Source organism: Scyliorhinus canicula, chromosome 16, assembly GCF_902713615.1.
Source record: "Scyliorhinus canicula chromosome 16, sScyCan1.1, whole genome shotgun sequence".
NCBI classification, from domain to species: domain Eukaryota; kingdom Metazoa; phylum Chordata; class Chondrichthyes; order Carcharhiniformes; family Scyliorhinidae; genus Scyliorhinus; species Scyliorhinus canicula.
Genome location: NC_052161.1, coordinates 72,920,965 through 72,942,005, shown reverse-complemented (window position 1 = coordinate 72,942,005; position 21,041 = coordinate 72,920,965). Strand labels below are relative to the sequence as shown.

The 21,041-nt window shown below is 47.5% G+C and overlaps 1 long non-coding RNA gene across 2 annotated transcripts; it reads left to right on the top strand.

Moving 5' to 3' along the window:
• Positions 1–29: 29 nt before the first annotated feature.
• Positions 30–20,879, top strand: LOC119950764. 2 transcript variants are annotated; one of them, XR_005457407.1, is made up of 3 exons: positions 30–65; positions 18,746–18,935; positions 19,673–20,879. It is a non-coding gene; the product is annotated as an uncharacterized LOC119950764 (long non-coding RNA). The 2 variants fall into 2 exon arrangements; XR_005457406.1 differs by having other exon boundaries at positions 54–100.
• The last annotated feature ends 162 nt before the right edge of the window (positions 20,880–21,041 follow it).

Genomic DNA, 21,041 nt, shown 5'->3' with positions numbered 1-21,041 from the left:
GACCTCCGACCCACCGGCTCCTCCTCCCGTCTCGCGAGATCACGCTCCTCTCCCGGGTTGCCATGGTAAGGGAACGCCTGAGGCCCAGCTGGAAGCTCAGGTCGGTGGAACTGAATTAGTTTTTTTATATATCAATTTAGATTACCCAATTCATTTTTTTCCAATTAAGGGGCAATTTAGCGTGGCCAATCCACCTATCCTGCACATCCTTTGGGTTTTGGGGGGGGGGGGGGGGGGGTGGTGGGGGGGGGGGGGGGGGGGGGTGGTGGGGGGTGGTGGTGGTGGTGAAACCCACACAAACATGGGGAGAATGTGCAAACTCCACACGGACAGTAACCCAGAGGCGGGATCGAACCTGGGACCTCACTGCGCCACTGTGCAGCTTCGGAACTGCATTACTGTAGTAAGAAATAACACGGCACAGACCCTTTTTGGTGCACAGCTCTAATCTCTATCATTATAAAAAAGGATAGATATATTTATGTATTTCTACATAAACCCTGGTGATGGAGCAGAGATAAATTGTGAGACTAATAGCTGAGAGGTTATAACTACATGGACAATGTGCAGCAGATGTCTCAAATCCCTGGAGAGATATCACCAAAGCTGCCTCCGCAAAATCCTGCAATTTCACTAGCAGGATAGGCGTACCAACGTGAGCATCCTCTCCCACGCCTCTATCCCCAGTATCGAGGCACTGGTCATGGTCAACCAAAACAAGTGCTCTACTCTGAGCTCCACAAGTGATCACTCGGAGGGCAGAGGAAATGAAATGAAAATCACTTATTGTCACAAGTAGACTTCAAATGAAGTTACTGTGAAAAGCCCCTAGTCGCCACATTCCGGCGCTTGTTCAGGGAGGCTGGTACGGGAATTGAACCGTGCTACTGGCCTGCCTTGGTCTGCTTTCAAAGCCAGTGATTTAGCCCTGTGCGAAACGCTACAAGGACAATCTGAAAGGCTTCCTAAATAAATGCAGCATCCCCATCGACATGTGGGAATCGCTTGCCTCAGAATGTATAAACTGAAGAAGAAGCATCCAAGAGGGTGCCAATCACCTTGGGTGTCGCAGGGTGGACCACGTGGCCAAACAACAGAAAGAGAGTGCTGAATCCAGAGTGCCCCACCCACCATCAACTCATCAAACACCAAACCCTAATTGTCATAGAATTATCATAAAATTTCTGCAGTGCAGGAGGCCATTCAGCCCATCAGGTCTGCCCTCTGAAAGAGCACCCTACCTAGGCCCATTCCCCTGCTCTATCCCCACCTAACCTGAACATCTTTGTGACACTAAGGGGCAATTTAGTGTGACAATCCACCTAAACTGCACGGGCGTGATTCTCCGAAACCTGGAGAAATCGTGAGGCTGGCGTCAAAAACAGGAGGGTTTGACGCCAGCCTCCGCCCCCCCCCCCGACCGGGAACCGATTCTGGTCCCCGGTCGGGGCTAGCATGCCGCGGCCGTGAACTCCGGCATCGCGGGCTTAACAAATTTCGTTAAGCCCGCTTGCCAGAGTTTGCGACGGCTGATGCATCACATGACGTCAACCGCGCATGCGCGGATTGGAAGACTCCAACCCGCGCATGCGCGGATGACGTCATCGCGCATTTGCGCGAAACCCGCGCATGCACGGGCCGGGATGCCCCTCAGCCGCCCCGCGAATGGATACAGCGGGGCGGCGGAAGGACAAAGAGTGTGCAGGGTAAGTACCCGCTGCCCGCGATCAGTGCCCACCGATCGCGGGCCCATGGTACCCTTGGCACGGCCGTGGTACTGCCGTGCCAATCGGTGTCATGGTTCCCAAGATCCCAACTTTATGGCCGTTTTTACGAACGGTCAGACCAGGTGTGTTTGACGTTCCTAAAAACGGTCGTAAAGGGCTTGGACTTCAGCCCATCAGCCAGCTGAGAATCGCTGCTCGCCGTAAAAAAACGGCGGGCAGCGATTCGTGTCGGGAGGCGGGCGGATATTAGCGGGAGGGCGTCAGACTAGCGTGGCCGTAAAAATTTACAACCCCTGCTATTCTCCGCACCGTCATGAGTGCGGAGAATCGCCCCCCACATCTTTGAACTGTGGGAAGAAACCAGAGTATCCAGAGGAACCCACGCAGACACAAGGGGAAAGTGCAAACTCCACACAGTCACCATAGCTCAGAATTAAACCCGGATCCCTGGTGCTGTGAGGCAACAGTGCTAACCACTGTGCCATCGTGCCACCCTGTGACAGAGTCTGTGGATTCAGGATTGGACTATTCAGCCACCACAGAACCCACTTCCCAGAGTGGAGGCAAGTCATCCTCGACCCTGAGGAACTGCCCCAAGATAACGATTGTAGACTGTCTGAACAGGCTGGGGCTGCTTTCTCTAGAAAAGGGTACTTCAGGTCTTTAAAATTATGAAAGAGTTTGATAGGTTAGATGACAAGGAGGTGTTTCCACTTTTGGAGCAGAGCAAAGCATATGTATGATAGAAGATACCAGTAAATCCAAGAGGGAATTCAGGAGAGCAGTAACTTACTACCACAAGAGTAGCTGAGGTGATTTGGCTAGGTACATTTTAATATGAGCTAGATAAGTACATGAGGGAGAGAGGCATATGCTGATTGGGTGAGCTAAAATAGGTTCAGATGCAGCAAACACATCAGCACAGTTGGACAGAATGGTCTATTTCTATCTTGTATGTTTGCTGTTATTCTATCCAATGATTTATATTTCATGGGAGCTCACTGATCCAGTGTTAGCAAGGGTGGCAACCATTTTGTGCACAGTATGATCCTGCACAAGGTTGCAACCTGACACACTTCAGCATATTCTTCTCTTTGCCGTCGTCGCACACCTTCAGCTCATGTTCAGACATATCCACTTTCATACCTGGACAGATGGATAGTTGTTCAGCCTTGCTCGCCTATCCAAGACAAAGGCATGCCAAATCCATATCTGGGTTGTTCTAGGCTTACAATGTTGCATGAATATTCTGGAACATAGAACAGTACAGCACAGAACAGGCCCTTCGGCCATCGATGTTGTGCCGAACATTGTCCGAAACCAAGATCAAGCAATCCCACTACCTGTCATTCTGGTGTGCTCCATGTGCCTATCCAATAACCTCTTGAAAGTTCCTAAAGTGTCTGACTCCACTATCACAGCAGGCAGTCCATCCCACACCCTAACTACTCTGAGTAAAGAACCTACCTCGGACATCCCTCCTATATCTCCCACCCTGAACCTTATAGTTATGCTCCCTTGTAACAGCTACATCCACCCGAGGAAATAGTCTCTGAATGTCCACTCTATCTATCCCCCTCATCATCTTATAAACCTCTATTAAGTCGCCTCTCATCCTCCTCCGCTCCAAAGTGAAAAGCCCTAGCTCCCTCAACCTTTCCTCATAAGACCTATCCTGCAAACCAGGCTGCATCCTGGCAAATCTCCTTTGCACCCTTTCCAATGCTTCCACATCCTTCCTATAGTGAGGTGACCAGAACTGCACACAGTACTCCAACTGTGGTCTCACCAGGATCATGTACAGTTGCAGCTCTTAAACTCACGCCCCCGTTAATAAACGCGAACACACTATAGGCCTTCTTCACGGCTCTATCCACTTGAGTGGCAACCTTCAGAGATCTGTGGACATGAACCCCAAGATCTCTCTGTTCCTCCACATTCCTCAGAACCCTGCCGTTGACCCTGTAATCCGCATTCAAATTTTTTCTACCAAAATGAATCACCTCGCACTTATCAGGGTTAAACTCCATCTGCCATTTTTCGGCCAGCTCTACATCCTATCAATGTCTCTTTGCAGCCTACAACAGCCCTCCACATTATCCACTACTCCACCAATCTTGGTGTCATCAGCAAATTTACTGACCCACCCTTTAGCCCCCTCCTCCAAATCATTGATAAAAATCACAAATAGCAGAGGACCCAGCACTGATCCCTGTGGTACACCGCTGGTAACTGGTCACCAGTCTGAAAATTTTCCATCCACCACCACCCTCTGTCTTCTATGTGATAGCCAATTACTTAGCCAATTGGCCAAATTTCCCTCTGTCCCGCACCTTCTTACTTTCTTCATAAGCCGACTATGGGGAACCTTATCAAACGCCTTACTAAAATCCATGTATACGACATCAACTGCTCTACCTTCATCTACACACTTAGTTCCCTCCTCAAAGAATGCCATCAAATTTGTGAGGCAAGACTTACCCTTCACAAATCCGTGTTGACTATCCCGGATTAAGCTGCATTTTTCCAAATTATCATAAATCCTATTCTTCAGGACCTTTTCCATTAACTTACCGACCACCGAAGTAAGACTCACCGGCCTATAATTACTAGGGTCATTCCTATTCCCTTTCTTGAACAGAGGAACAACATTTGCCACTCTCCAGTCCTCTGTCACTATCCCTGTGATGGGGAGATGCCGGCGTTGGACTGGGGTGAGCACAGTAAGAAGTCTTACAACACCAGGTTAAAGTCCAACAGGTTTGTTTCAAACACAAGCTTTCGGAGCACGGCTCCTTCTTCAGGTGAATGGAAAGGCTTGTTCCAGAAATGTTTATATAGACACAGTCAGAGATGCCCCGGAATGCGAGCACCTGCAGGCAATCAAATCATCAAAGATGCAGAGAGAGAGGTAACTCCAGGTTAAAGAGGTGTGAATTGTCCCAAGCCAGTTCAGTCGGTAGGCCTCTGCAAGTCCAGGCTTGTTGGTGGGGGCCGAATGTAATGCGACATGAATCCCAGATCCCGGTTGAGTCCGCATTCATGCGTGCGGAACTTAGCTATAAGTTTTTGCTCAGCAATTTTGCGTTGTCGCGTCTCCTGAAGGCCTCCTTGTAGAATGCTGACCCGGAGATCAGAGGCTGAATGTCCTTGACTGCTGAAGTGTTCCCCAACTGGAAGGGAACAGTCCTGCCTGTTGATAGTCGCACGATGCCCGTTTATTCGTTGTCGCAGTGTCTGCATGGTCTCGCCAATGTACCACGCTTCGGGACATCCTTTCCTGCAGCGTATGAGGTAGACTACATTGGTCGAGTCGCACGAGTATGCGCCGCGTACCTGGTGGGTGGTGTTTCCACGTGTAATGGTGGTGTCCATGTCTATGATCTGGCATGTCTTGCAGAGATTACCCTAGCAGGGTTTTGTGGTGTTGTGGTTGCTGTTCTGAAGGCTGGGTAATTTGCTGCAAACAATGGTTTGTTTGAGGTTGCGCGGTTGTTTGAAGGCCAGTAGTGGGGTGTGGGGATGACCTTGGCAAGATGTCCATCCTCGCTGATGATGTGTTGGAGGCTGCGAAGAAGATGTCGTAGTTTCTCCGCCCCAGGAAAGTACTGGACGACGAAGGGTACTCTGTCAGTGGTGTCCCGTGTTTGTCTTCTGAGGAGGTCGGTGCGGTTTTTGCTGTGGCGCGGTGGAACTGTCGATCAATGAGTCGAGCGCCATATCCCGTTCGTACGAGGGCATCTTTCAGCATCTGTAGGTGTCTGTTGTGCTCCTCCTTGTCTGAGCAGATCCTGTGTATACGGAGGGCTTGTCCATAGGGGATGGCTTCTTTAATGTGTTTCGGGTGAAAGCTGGAGAAGTGGAGCATCGTGAGATTATCTGTGGGCTTGCGGTAAAGCGAGGTGCTGAGGTGACCGTCCTTGATGGAGACGAGTGTGTCCAAGAATGGAACTGAATTTGGAGAATAGTCCATGGTGAGTTTGATGGTGGGATGGAACTTATTGATGTCATCGTGTAGTCGTTTCAGTGATGTCTCGCCGTGGGTCCAAAGGAAAAAAATGTTATCGATGTATCTGGTGTATAGCATCGTTGAAAGTCCTGTGTGGTGAGGAAGTCCTGTTCAAACTTGTGCATGAAGATGTTGGCATATTGAGGTGCAAATTTGGTCCCCATGGCTGTTCCGTGCGTCTGGATGAAGAATTTGTTGTCGAAGGTGAAGACGTTGTGGTCTAGAATGAAACGGATGAGTTGCAGAATTGCGTCTGGAGATTGGCAGTTGTCGGTGTTGAGGACTGAGGCTGTTGCAGCAATGCCGTCGTCATGGGGGATGCTGGTGTAGAGTGCCGAGACATCCATTGTGACGAGGAATGTTCCTGGTTCAACTGGTCCATGGGTGCTGAGTTTCTGTAGGAAGTCCGTCGTGTCGCGACAGAAGCTGGGTGTACCTTGTACGATGGGTTTCAAGATGCCCTCGATGTGGCCAGAGAGGTTCTCACACAGGGTCCCATTGCCTGAAACGATAGGACGGCCTGGTGTGTTGGCCTTGTGTATTTTCGGGAGGCAGTAGAGATCTCCAATGCGGGGATTACGTGGGATGAGAGCACGTAGGGTGTTCTGAAGGTCTGGATCTAAGGTCTTGATCAGTCTGCTGAGTTGGCGGATGTGTTCCTTGGTTGGATCTGCGGGTAACTGCCTGTAGTGTTCCTGGTTGTCGAGTTGTCGGTATACTTCTTTGCAGTAGTCTGTTCTGTTCAGTATGACGGTGGCCCCTCCTTTGTCTGCTGGTTTGATGACGATGTTGCGGTTGGTCTTGAGAGTGCGGATGGCGTTGCGTTGTGCTTGGGTGACGTTTGCGCAACCTCAAACAAACCATTGTTTGCAGCAAATTACCCAGCCTTCAGAACAGCAACCACAACACCACAAAACCCTGCCAGGGTAATCTCTGCAAGACATGCCAGATCATAGACATGGACACCACCATTACACGTGGAAACACCACCCACCAGGTACGCGGCGCATACTCGTGCGACTCGACCAATGTAGTCTACCTCATACGCTGCAGGAAAGGATGTCCCGAAGCGTGGTACATTGGCGAGACCATGCAGACACTGCGACAACGAATAAACGGGCATCGTGCGACTATCAACAGGCAGGACTGTTCCCTTCCAGTTGGGGAACACTTCAGCAGTCAAGGACATTCAGCCTCTGATCTCCGGGTCAGCATTCTACAAGGAGGCCTTCAGGAGACGCGACAACGCAAAATTGCTGAGCAAAAACTTATAGCTAAGTTCCGCACGCATGAATGCGGACTCAACCGGGATCTGGGATTCATGTCGCATTACATTCGGCCCCCACCAACAAGCCTGGACTTGCAGAGGCCTACCGACTGAACTGGCTTGGGACAATTCACACCTCTTTAACCTGGAGTTACCTCTCTCTCTGCATCTTTGATGATTTGATTGCCTGCAGGTGCTCGCATTCCGGGGCATCTCTGACTGTGTCTATATAAACATTTCTGGAACAAGCCTTTCCATTCACCTGAAGAAGGAGCCGTGCTCCGAAAGCTCGTGTTTGAAACAAACCTGTTGGACTTTAACCTGGTGTTGTAAGACTTCTTACTGTACTATCCCTGTGAACAGTGAGGACCCAAAGATCAAAGCCAAAGGCTCTGCAATCTCATCCCTTGCCCTTGCCTCCAAAATAATCGTTGGATATAACCCATCTGGCCCAGGGGACTTGTCGACCCTAAGGTTTTTCAAAATTGCTAATACATCCTTCCTCAGAACATCCACCTCCTCCAGCCTACCCGCCTGTAACCCACACTCATCCTCAAAAACATGGCCCCTCTCCTTGGTGAACACTGAAGAAAAGTATTAATTCAACGCCTCCTATTTCTTCTGACTCCATGCACAAGTTTCCACTACCGTCCTTGACCGGCCCTAACCTCACCCTGGTCATTCTTTTATTTCTCACATAAGAGTAAAAAGCCTTGGGGTTTTCCTTGATCCGACCTGCCAAGGACTTCTCATGCCCCCTCCTAGCTCTCCTTAGCCCTTTTTTTTAGCTCATTCCTTGCTACCTTGTAACCCTCAAGCGACCCAACTGAACCTTGTTTTCTCATCCTTACATACACTTCCTTTTTCCTCTTGACAAGACATTCAACCTCTTTTGTGAACCATGGTTCCCTCACACGGACATTTCCTCCCTGCCTGACAGGGACATACCTATCAAGGACACGCAGTATTTGTTCCTTGAACAAGCTCCACTTTTCATTTGTGCCTTTCCCGGACAGTTTGTGTTCGCATCTTATGCTCCCTAATTCTTGCCTAATCACATCATAATTACCCCTCCCCCAATTATAAACCTTGCCCTGCCGTATGGCCCTATCCCTCTCCATTGCAATAGTGAAAGAAACCAAATTGTGGTCACTATCTCCAAAGTCTTCTCCCATAAACAAATCTAACACTTGGCCCGGTTCAATACCCAGTACCAAATCCAATGTCCCCCCCCCCCCCCCCCCCCCCCCCCCCCCCCCTTTGTCGGCCTATCCACATATTGTGTCAGGAAACCCTCCAGCACACACTGTACAAAAACTGCCCCATCCGAACTGTTCGACCTGTAGAGGTTCCAATCAATATTTGGAAAGTTAAAGTCACCCATGACAACTACCCTGAGACCTCCACACCTATCCATAATCTGTTTTGCAATTTCTTCCTCCACATCTTAGGTGGATTGGCCATGCTAAATTGCCCGTAGTGTCCTAAAAAGTAAGGTTAAGGGGAGGTGGGGTTGTTGGGTTACCGGTATAGGGTGGATATGTGGGTTTGAGTAGGGTGATCATTGCTCGGCACAACATCGAGGGCCGAAGGGCCTGTTCTGTGCTGTACTGTTCTATGTTCTATCTCTATTACTATTTGCGGGCCTATAGAAAACTCCTAACTACGTGACCGCTCCTTTCCTATTTCTAACTTCAGCCATATTACCTCAGTAGGCAGATCCCCTTCGAACTGCCTTCCTGCAGCCGTCAAATTATCCTTGATTAACAATGCTACTCTTCCACCTCTTTTACCACCTTCCCTACTCTTACCGGAACTTCCAACAACCATTCCTGTCCCTGTTTTAACCATGTCTCCGTAATGGCCACAACATCGTAGTCCCAAGTACCATTCCACGCTCCAAGTTCACCTACCTTATTCGGGATGCTCCTTGCATTGAAGTAGACACACTTCAATCCACCTTTCTGTCTGCCGGTACACTCCTGCGACCTTTATACCCTCCTCAGTAGCTCACTACTCTCAACACTGGCTTCTGGACTACAGCTCGTTTTCCCACCCCCTGACAAATTAGTTTAAACCCTCCCAAAGAGCCGAGGAACACTCTATACCGAGGAACACCAGAGCAGCATGTGAACAGACTCTCTCAAACTTGTAAAGTACTTGGTTTGACTATAAGCATCAGGAAGATAAATGTCATGATCCAGGAATGTTGCTATTTCATCATTAATCAGCATTGACAATGTGACACTGGAGGTTGTTAATAACTCACAATATTTATGTTCCGTGACCACCAGCAACCTGTTATGTGTTGCTGAAATCAACATGTGCACTGCAAAATTGGACCCATTGTGTACACAAGGAGTAAGAGAGTATATAGTGAAAGCAATCTGACCAAGAACATCAAACTGCATATCCATCAAGCCTGTGTTCAGTGCATGGATCAACAGTAATCCGGTGTGGAGAAAAATGCTTGGCAGGAGAAGAGGCTTAACAATTCCTGTCTTTACTGTCGCTCCCCACATCTTCGACATCTCTTAACAGACACAGTCACCAGCTCAAAAGGTCCTTATTTCCATAAGCATACATTCATGACTAAGTCAAACATGTCTGTGATGGTTCAGCAATGTTCATTTGATAGATTACCCAAAACTCAAAGAACAAGACAGCACTTCGGCCCTCCAAGCCTGCGCCAACCATGATACCTGCCTAAACTAAAATTGTACGCACTTACGGAGTCCGTTTCCTTCCATTCCCACCCCATTCATATATTTGTCTAGATGCCCCTTAAATGCCACTATCGTACCTGCTCCCACCACCTCCCCAGTGTTCAGTACATTTATCAGCTTCTGCCTGCTGTTGAGCAGAGTCAAGCGTTTTGCTCCTTTTCACAAATACCTTTATTTTTCCTTGAACACACTGTGCAAAACTCTATCATCACATCACATCACAAGAACCACCTGTGACCCCTTTATATATCAGTGTCAAGTATAGGTTTTAAATGGGTTTCTGTCCTCATAATTTCCAGGTCCCGATCTCCTTCCATACTCTCGTAACTTGTTTGTAGCCGTACAATCTTGACACCCTGCCAGTAGTGTATCTTCCATAGTCTGCTTTATTGCTGACTGACCCATTTTTGTCATAAGAGCCGTAGGAATTGAATGTTTCCCCAGAAACTTCTTTAAGGCTTCTATCATCTGATCGAATAAGGTATCATCATCTGCAAACTTCATTCCTGTCAAAACCAGGAGCCTATCCATATCTGTCACTCTAACACAGTGCAGTAACTTAAATGCCAAAACGGACTGTGGAAATTCCAGGCGGTGTTTCCACAACCTTTTGTATAGTCTGCTAAATTCCATTACATAGTCCTCAATAGAGATATCCTCTGTTTTACGGAATCTATCAAATTTTGATCAAGCTTCATACGGACTTAACAAGTCATCCTTTTGATAAATCTTATCCATAAAACACAATAGAATCTCCAGACCTTTTTCTGAGTCAAACCTTCCAATTCCAGTTCAGAAAACACTTTGCTTCGGATTCTACTCTTATAAGGTAGAGAAAGAGCTAATGCCATACCTTGTTTCCTCTTTCCCAAGGCAGTTACCTTAGTCCATATAACAACTGCACTTCTCCATTGGTTGTACGATCCCCTTTCAGAAAATAATGGCGGATAGTCATATCCGGACATCTTTATTCTAGGTGCAGCCATATTTTGTTTTCCTTCTCACTCACTCCTTGGTTGATGCAGAATTATTTTTTTCTTCTGGAGAAGTTGTATCTTTCAACCCTTTACATTTGCACAGCAACAATCCTCTGCTACCATTGTTAACTTCTCTCTGCTGTTGAGTAAAGAGTCAAGACTTTTGCTCCTTTTCACAAACACCTTTATTTTTTCTTGAACACACTCGAGACAAAACTCGATCACCACATCACATCACAAGAGCCACCTGTGACATATTTACATATCAGTGTCAATTATTGGATACTTAACATCAATGAGACATCTAATTGATGTTTACATATTTACATATTTACATATCAGTGTCAATTATTGGATACTTAACATCAATGAGACATCTAATGAGTCTCTTAACTCATTCCTTAGCAACATTTACCACCCTCTGTGTAAAATATTTGCCTTGCACTCCTGTTTTAAACTTTCCCCATGCACTTTAAACCTATGTCCCCTAGTACTTGACTCTCCTACCCTAGGAAAGAACATCTGACTATCCATTCTGTCCATGCCACTCATAATCTTGTAGATCTCTAGCAGGACGCCTCTCAACCTCCGTCGTTCCAGTGAGAACAGACCAAGTTTATCTAACCTCTCCTAATAGCTAATGCCCTCCATACCAGGAAACATCCTTGTAAACTGCTTCTGCACCCTCTCCAAAGCATCCACATCCTTCTGGTAGTGTGGTGCCCAGAATTATACACAATATTCCTATTGAGGCCTAACTCAGGTCCTGTACAGCTGCAACATGTTTTTATATTCAATGCCCCGACTGATGATGGCCAGCATGCCATATGCCTTCTTGACCACCTTACCCACATGCATTGCCACTTTCAGTGATCAGTGGATCTCTGCCTGTCAATACTTGCAAAGTCCTTCTGCATGGCCACTGGGCCATGACCTGTCGGACATCCATATCTCCACTGCAAGAAATCTTGCAAGTAAGATTCAAAGATGGTGTATATTGACACAGACAACATGGAGATGGTCACTGACAACTGTGACCTCTGGAGGGTAATTGGAAGAGGTGAAGAGAAACAGAAAGTTCAGCTAGTCAGGAAGAGGGATAGAGAACAAATCCAGCAAATCCTGCACTTTCTCAGCCCACTCTCTTCATCTGCAGCAAATTCCATGCCAGAGTGAGTCTCCTGAACCACACCAGGTGATGTTTAACACAGTGTAGCCATCTTTCTGACTTGCAAGCCCCCTCCCATCCCAAGTGCCCAAGCAAATTAATCAAGAAGGGTTACTGATTGTTTATATTAAAATAATATTGAACATATTGGCTCCTATCTCAGCCTATCTGCTGCTCAAACCATCATTAATGCCTTTGTTACCTACTACCTCCTACAAAGTTCAACTGGTCCAATCCTGACTCGCATTAAGTCCCATTCACTCAGCACCCTTGATCTTGCTGACCTACATTGATTCCTGGTCTGGCAATGTTTTATTTTTAAGGTTCTCATCTTTGTGATAAAGTTATTATGGCTGAGAAGGAGACCATTTGGCCCATTGAACCCGGTTTGTGAGGCACTGGCATCAGTACTCGGGGAATTGGGGGGCTATGTCATTGGGATGGTCTACATTTGAACCATGCTGGCACCATGTGTTCCTGTGAGCTGAATAACTAGAGAAATAGAGAGGGTTTTAAACTAAATAGTGGGGGCAAGGGATCAAATTTGGGAAGAAGTGGTAAATCAAAGAATAGAGACAACATAAGAGAGGAAGGTGTTCATACGTGAAATGATTGACTATGAAAGGAAGGGACATGGAGTACAAATCTAAGAGTAAATCATCAGATAAATCATCACTACAAAAATAATCGTAACAACTAAAGGCTCTGTATCTGAATGCACATAGCATTCAAAATAAAACAAATGAACTAAAATTGAGACAAACAGGTATGATCTAATAGCCATTACAGATATATGGTTGCAGGCTGACATTGATTGGGGCCTGGATATTGAAGGGTGTGTGACATTTAGGGTTAGGGTTAGGGGAATGAGTTGTGCAGGAAGCTAGGAAAAAGTGGAGAGGTGGCTCTGTAAATTAAAGATGATATTAGAGGACAATAGAGGAGGATGACTCAATTTCAGGAAACCAGAAGTGGTTTGGGTAATGTTGAGGAATGATTAAAGCAAGAAGTCACTTGTGGGAGTGATGTACAAGCACCCTAACTGTAACCACATAGCAGCACTGGGTATCCAGAAGAAATAATGGGAGCTTACCAGAAAGGCACAGTTATTGCCATGGGGGATTTTAACCAACATATAGACTAGAAAGATCAAATGGACAAAGGTAGACTAGATGAGGAATTCATAGAATATTTTTGGGATAGTTTCTTAGAACAGCATGTTCTGGCACCAACCAGAGAGCAGGCTATACTGGTTTTAACAATAATCTTTATTATCGTCACAAGTAGGCTTACATTAACACTGCAATGAAGTTACTGTGAAAATCCCCTAGTCCCCTACTGTGAAAATCCCCTAGTCACCACATTCCGGCACCTGTTCGGGTACACAGAGGGAGAATTCAGAATGTCCAATGTTTTGACTAATAAGGGAGGATTAATTAATCACCTCATTGTAAAGCCATCCCTCGGTAGCACTGATAATAATATGATTGAATTTTACATTCAGTTTGAGGGAGAGGGGAGTGGATTTAAGAATAATATTTTAAAATTAAATAAGGGCAATTATGAGGGCATAAAAGCGGAACCAGCAAAAGTGAACTGGTAATTTAGCTTAAGTCTCACCTTATGAAGAAGCTGCTCTCCGAAAGCTAGTGATTCAACTCAAACCTGTTGGGTGACAGCAGAACTAGGGGACATAGCCTCAAAATAAGGGGAAGTAGATTTAGGACTGAGTTTAGGAGGAACTTCTTCACCCAAAGGGTTGTGAATCTATGGAATTCCTTGCCCAGTGATGCAGTTGAGGCTCCTTCATTACATGTTTTTAAGGTAAAGATAGATAGTTTTTTGAAGAATAAAGGGATTAAGGGTTATGGTGTTCGAGCCGGAAAGTGGAGCTGAGTCCACAAAAGATCAGCCATGATCTAATTGTAAGAAGTCTTACAACACCAGGTTAAAGTCCAACAGGTTTGTTTCAAACACGAGCTTTCGGAGCACGGCTCCTTCTTCAGGTGAATGGAAAGGCTTGTTCCAGAAATGTTTATATAGACACAGTCAGAGATGCCCCGGAATGCGAGCACCTGCAGGCAATCAAATCATCAAAGATGCAGAGAGAGAGGTAACTCCAGGTTAAAGAGGTGTGAATTGTCCCAAGCCAGTTCAGTCGGTAGGCCTCTGCAAGTCCAGGCTTGTTGGTGGGGGCCGAATGTAATGCGACATGAATCCCAGATCCCGGTTGAGTCCGCATTCATGCGTGCGGAACTTAGCTATAAGTTTTTGCTCAGCAATTTTGCGTTGTCGCGTCTCCTGAAGGCCTCCTTGTAGAATGCTGACCCGGAGATCAGAGGCTGAATGTCCTTGACTGCTGAAGTGTTCCCCAACTGGAAGGGAACAGTCCTGCCTGTTGATAGTCGCACGATGCCCGTTTATTCGTTGTCGCAGTGTCTGCATGGTCTCGCCAATGTACCACGCTTCGGGACATCCTTTCCTGCAGCGTATGAGGTAGACTGCATTGGTCGAGTCGCACGAGTATGCGCCGCGTACCTGGTGGGTGGTGTTTCCACGTGTAATGGTGGTGTCCATGTCTATGATCTGGCATGTCTTGCAGAGATTACCCTGGCAGGGTTTTGTGGTGTTGTGGTTGCTGTTCTGAAGGCTGGGTAATTTGCTGCAAACAATGGTTTGTTTGAGGTTGCGCAAACGTCACCCAAGCACAACGCAACGCCATCCGCACTCTCAAGACCAACCGCAACATCGTCATCAAACCAGCAGACAAAGGAGGGGCCACCGTCATACTGAACAGAACAGACTACTGCAAAGAAGTATACCGACAACTCGACAACCAGGAACACTACAGGCAGTTACCCGCAGATCCAACCAAGGAACACATCCGCCAACTCAGCAGACTGATCAAGACCTTAGATCCAGACCTTCAGAACACCCTACGTGCTCTCATCCCACGTAATCCCCGCATTGGAGATCTCTACTGCCTCCCGAAAATACACAAGGCCAACACACCAGGCCGTCCTATCGTTTCAGGCAATGGGACCCTGTGTGAGAACCTCTCTGGCCACATCGAGGGCATCTTGAAACCCATCGTACAAGGTACACCCAGCTTCTGTCGCGACACGACGGACTTCCTACAGAAACTCAGCACCCATGGACCAGTTGAACCAGGAACATTCCTCGTCACAATGGATGTCTCGGCACTCTACACCAGCATCCCCCATGACGACGGCATTGCTGCAACAGCCTCAGTCCTCAACACCGACAACTGCCAATCTCCAGACGCAATTCTGCAACTCATCCGTTTCATTCTAGACCACAACGTCTTCACCTTCGACAACAAATTCTTCATCCAGACGCACGGAACAGCCATGGGGACCAAATTTGCACCTCAATATGCCAACATCTTCATGCACAAGTTTGAACAGGACTTCCTCACCACACAGGACTTTCAACCGATGCTATACACCAGATACATCGATGACATTTTTTTCCTTTGGACCCACGGCGAGACATCACTGAAACGACTACACGATGACATCAATAAGTTCCATCCCACCATCAAACTCACCATGGACTATTCTCCAAATTCAGTTCCATTCTTGGACACACTCGTCTCCATCAAGGACGGTCACCTCAGCACCTCGCTTTACCGCAAGCCCACAGATAATCTCACGATGCTCCACTTCTCCAGCTTTCACCCGAAACACATTAAAGAAGCCATCCCCTATGGACAAGCCCTCCGTATACACAGGATCTGCTCAGACAAGGAGGAGCACAACAGACACCTACAGATGCTGAAAGATGCCCTCGTACGAACGGGATATGGCGCTCGACTCATTGATCGACAGTTCCACCGCGCCACAGCAAAAAACCGCACCGACCTCCTCAGAAGACAAACACGGGACACCACTGACAGAGTACCCTTCGTCGTCCAGTACTTTCCTGGGGCGGAGAAACTACGACATCTTCTTCGCAGCCTCCAACACATCATCAGCGAGGATGGACATCTTGCCAAGGTCATCCCCACACCCCCACTACTGGCCTTCAAACAACCGCGCAACCTCAAACAAACCATTGTTTGCAGCAAATTACCCAGCCTTCAGAACAGCAACCACAACACCACAAAACCCTGCCAGGGTAATCTCTGCAAGACATGCCAGATCATAGACATGGACACCACCATTACACGTGGAAACACCACCCACCAGGTACGCGGCGCATACTCGTGCGACTCGACCAATGTAGTCTACCTCATACGCTGCAGGAAAGGATGTCCCGAAGCGTGGTACATTGGCGAGACCATGCAGACACTGCGACAACGAATAAACGGGCATCGTGCGACTATCAACAGGCAGGACTGTTCCCTTCCAGTTGGGGAACACTTCAGCAGTCAAGGACATTCAGCCTCTGATCTCCGGGTCAGCATTCTACAAGGAGGCCTTCAGGAGACGCGACAACGCAAAATTGCTGAGCAAAAACTTATAGCTAAGTTCCGCACGCATGAATGCGGACTCAACCGGGATCTGGGATTCATGTCGCATTACATTCGGCCCCCACCAACAAGCCTGGACTTGCAGAGGCCTACCGACTGAACTGGCTTGGGACAATTCACACCTCTTTAACCTGGAGTTACCTCTCTCTCTGCATCTTTGATGATTTGATTGCCTGCAGGTGCTCGCATTCCGGGGCATCTCTGACTGTGTCTATATAAACATTTCTGGAACAAGCCTTTCCATTCACCTGAAGAAGGAGCCGTGCTCCGAAAGCTCGTGTTTGAAACAAACCTGTTGGACTTTAACCTGGTGTTGTAAGACTTCTTACTGTGCTCACCCCAGTCCAACGCCGGCATCTCCACATCATGATCTAATTGAATGGCGGAGCAGGCGCGAGGGGCCAGATGGCCTACTCCTGCTCCTAGTTCTTATGTTCTTATGTTCTTATGACATCAAGCTGGTGTTGTAAGACTTCTTACTTATGGTAGATGGATCACTCTTGCCCAAGTGTTACCCTACTTTGGTCTACTCAGCACACCTCATTCCCCAACACCAGATCCAGAAATGCCTTCATTCTAGTTGGAGTGAGAACACACTGATCAAAGAAGTTCTCCTGAACACATTTCAGAAATTTCTCCCCCTCCTTTCACTTTACCATAACATTATCACAATCAATATTCGGGTAGTTAAAATGCTCCTAATATCACCACTCTTTATAATGCTTGCACATCTCTGTGATTTACCTGCAGATTTGCCCCTTCTATCCCTCTCTCACAGTTTGAACACCCCCCCCCCCACCCACCCTCAGCAGTGTTATCTTTCCTTTTTTGATTCTCAACTCTAACCAAATAGATTCAGTCCTTGCCCTCTTTAAGGATATTTTCTCTTTCCACCACAGCAATGTCTTCCTTATTCAGTACTGCCATCTACCTCTCTTTTTTCCTTCTCTAGTTTTTCTGAACACTTTGGATCACTCACTCCTCACCATTTTTAATCTACGTTTCCAGCTCAGTCATATTCCCACATGGCCGTTTGTGTTATAGCTCACCATCCTTATTCACCACATGCTGTGCATTTGTACACATGCATTGTAATCATCAGCCGGATTCTCCGCCAGCATGATTCTCCGTTTTGCCGGCGCCCGGGGGTTTCCCGATGGCGTGGGGCTTCCCCACAATGGGAAACCCGATTGACCAGCCGGCGTGACGGAGAATCCTGCTGGCGGATCGGGGCAGAAATGTGGCACGGTGGGGCGGGGAATCCAGCCCCATATCTTTGTATTCCTTCTTAGACTACTCCTATCTAATACAGTATTATTTCCTGCTGTATTACTATCCAACACACTCTCCTTTATGCAGCTCATTCCTCTTTTCTGCTTCGATCTCTTGATGCCAAGCCCTCCCTGCCAATTTAGTTTAAACCCTCCCCAACTGCACTTGTGAATGTCCCCATGAGGACACAGGTCACAGTCCTTTTGAAGTGCATCCCATCCCTTTTGAATTGGTGTCTCGTGCCCTAGAACTGGCCCTAATGCCCAAGAATCTGAAGTTCTCCCTCCTGCACCAAGCCTCAAGCCACACATTGATTCTCCCTTTCGTATTTCAACTCCTGCGAGCGTGATTGTGGAGAGAAACAGAGGAAATGATTCAGGTGAGTGAACTTGCACCCCAGCGGGAGAATAGGAGGGGAGGATTTCCCAGCGGGAAGTTCAAACCAAACATCATGGCATGATCTGACCAAATCACTCGATTCATCAGGACCTGAATATTACCAGAGTTTGAATGTGGAAGAGGAAAAGTTCATCTGTTCTACCAGTGGGTGGCCAGCATGGTGGCACAGCGGTTAGCACTGCTGCCTCATGGCGCCAAGGACCCAGATTCGATCCCAGCCCTGGGTCACTGTCCGTGTGGAGTTTGCACATTCTTCCCGTGTCTGCGTGGGTCTCACCCCCACAACCCAAAAAGATGTGCAGGTTAGGTGGATTGGCCATGCTAAATTGCCCCTTAATTGGAAAAAATAGAATTACGTACTCTAAATTTTTTTTTAATGTTCTATCAGCGGGAAGGACCAAAACCCACACTCCTGAGCAAGTTTTTTTTCAGTATACTAACTCTGCAAAGAGCTTTATCCAGTTACAGAGCCTGAAAAAAAAATAGAGCCATTTACTGACACTGGTGTGGGTGTGGAGTTTGAAGCTTGTAATGTTTCACTTTGTGAATATATCTAAAACCAACTAAAGATTGGCTTCTGGTCATCTACTTCACCAAGTGGTTGTCTCATGTCATCACTGCCAGCAGTTTCCAATGCTGAAAATGGCACACACTTCAAAGACTTAATATGGAAATTTATTTACTGTTTACACACCCATTCCACAGGTTTATTAATGTTGTGATGGTATCCGACGCCGTTCTGTGCAATCAGCAGGAGCCGGTTGGCTCAAGGCAGCAGGGGCATATATGCTACTTGTGGATGGAGTTGCAAAGCTCAGCCAGAGACAACAGCAGCCTGTAACTGAACCCTGTCCTGGAGGGGACTCGATGACACCAACAATGATGCCATTCTGGAGTGAGTAGGTATTTTCCTGTGTGAGGTTTAAGGTGTAATGGGGAGCAGCAGGCAGTTCTCCCAACAGGACTTCAGCCCCTGAAATGGTGCAAGAGTGGACCCACATGAGCTGGAAATGGGACATGAATCAGGTTCGAGAGAGAAGGTGGTGATGCTGTTAAAAATATGAAACATAAAGGCTGGATCTAGGACCGACGATAAGGAAAATAAGGTTGCTGCTGATGTTTCAGTTATTTTAAAAGAACTGATTGGCCATACAGTGTATAGGGTTGTTACTGAGAGTTTGGACACAGCTAATACTGATGCATCCACATCATCAAGAGCAGTGTTTTTCAAACTTTTTTCTTGGGACCCATTTTTACCATCCAGCCAACCTTTGGGACCCACACCAGCCGACGTTCGCAACCCACCATTTTTTCTTTCCTTGTTTGCTGCTGACAAAATGGAGGAATCACAATCGCGCCCAAAGCACATGATGGCGATGTTCGGTGGGGGGGTGACCTGCTTTCTGCCTCCCTTCAGGCAGGAAGATTACGTTAAAACATTTTTAAAATCATCTGCGTCTCCGATTGCGCAAATTCACGGTCTTCAGTTGCAGCAGCCGGCTTTTATTTTCAATTTTTATTTCTTTATTGTAAATTGTAACAATGTTGTTGCACGGCATGTTTAATCAAAGAGACCAAAGCCCATGTCATCTTCAGATTCTTCCTGTTTCTTCTCTTCCTTTTTCCCTTCAGCAGCAACAGGGGCAGCGGTGGAAACAACTGCTGCAGCAGCTGGGGCACGATGACCAGCACCAACATTGCAGATCAGACTATTGACGTCATTATTAGCCAATGCCTTGGCAAACAGACTAGGCCAGAAAGGCTCAATGGTCACACCAGCTGTTTTAATCAGACAAAATTGAGTTTGTCTTCGGTGACGGCAACCTCGTCATCGTGCAGGATGAGCGCGCTGTGGATACAGGCGAGATCCGAGCTGGAGGCCATGGCGCTGGATCTCTGCGGGTGGGTCCGATGGTGCTAGTCGCTGGGGGGAACTCGGCCTTAGCTTCGTTCAGAAGAACCGAGCACTTCTGAACCGGGCAAATGCCGGCTGAGAGCGGCCTTCAAAAAGGCCACGACCATATAAAAAAATGCTGCTGCACTGTTCATACGTGCCCGCGCAAAACTCTGCGCATGTGCACCGATGAGTGGGCAGGCATGCGCAGTGCGGCCGCAATTTTTCATATGGTCGTGGCCTCTTTGAAGGCAGCTCGCAGCCGGCATCATTTAAAACAGCTGCTGCGGCTGTTGTGTGCAGATTTGCGCAATCGGGAGCGCCGCGACAGACGGTTCCGCAACCCTCCCAAAAACGGCCACAACCCACCCGTGGGTCGCGACCCCAACTTTGAAAATGCCTGATCAAGAGTGTTGTCACAACAAGACTGTTGTGAGCAGAGCTAAGGATGTTCTGGAGAAGTGCTCCGTGTTGTTGAAGATTAAACCCATGGAACTTAGTTTGAGGTGAAGCTGCTGTCTGTTGACAATTGGTAGAAAATCTGTGAAGGAAAGGAGCTGGCATTCTACCTGAGCAAGAGAGATTTAAAGGGCTGAAATTGGTGCCATTTCTCCTGAATATCTGACATATATGTTAGAACTATCTTTGTTGTATCTGCTACTTAATATTTATATTGACAATAATGTTCCTCTTAATTCATGCTTAATTTCTATGGAGTGTGGTGTGATTGTTAAAGTGAAAGTTAAAAAACTGAAAACTTATAAATTGTCATTTGATAAATTTGTCTTTTTTTATTTTCTTAATCTCAACGCCGCACGCCCTATGGAGGACGTCACCTGAGGCCCCGCCCCCAATGCTCCACCCCCGATGGGCTAAGTCCCTGAAGGCGTCGCTAGCGTGTGCTCACACCGTTCGAGGACCTCGCATGGCGGCTACAGACTGACTCCAGCGCTACCACGGGGGGGGGGGCCTTTGCGCCAGTAGAGGGGGCTTCGATGGGGCCTGGGGGGGGGGGGGGGGGACTGGTGGGAGGTGGCGAGGCTGGTTACAGGAGTGCAGTTTTTGGCAGGCCGGGTCCATGCGCGGCCGGTGCCATGTTGCATGGCG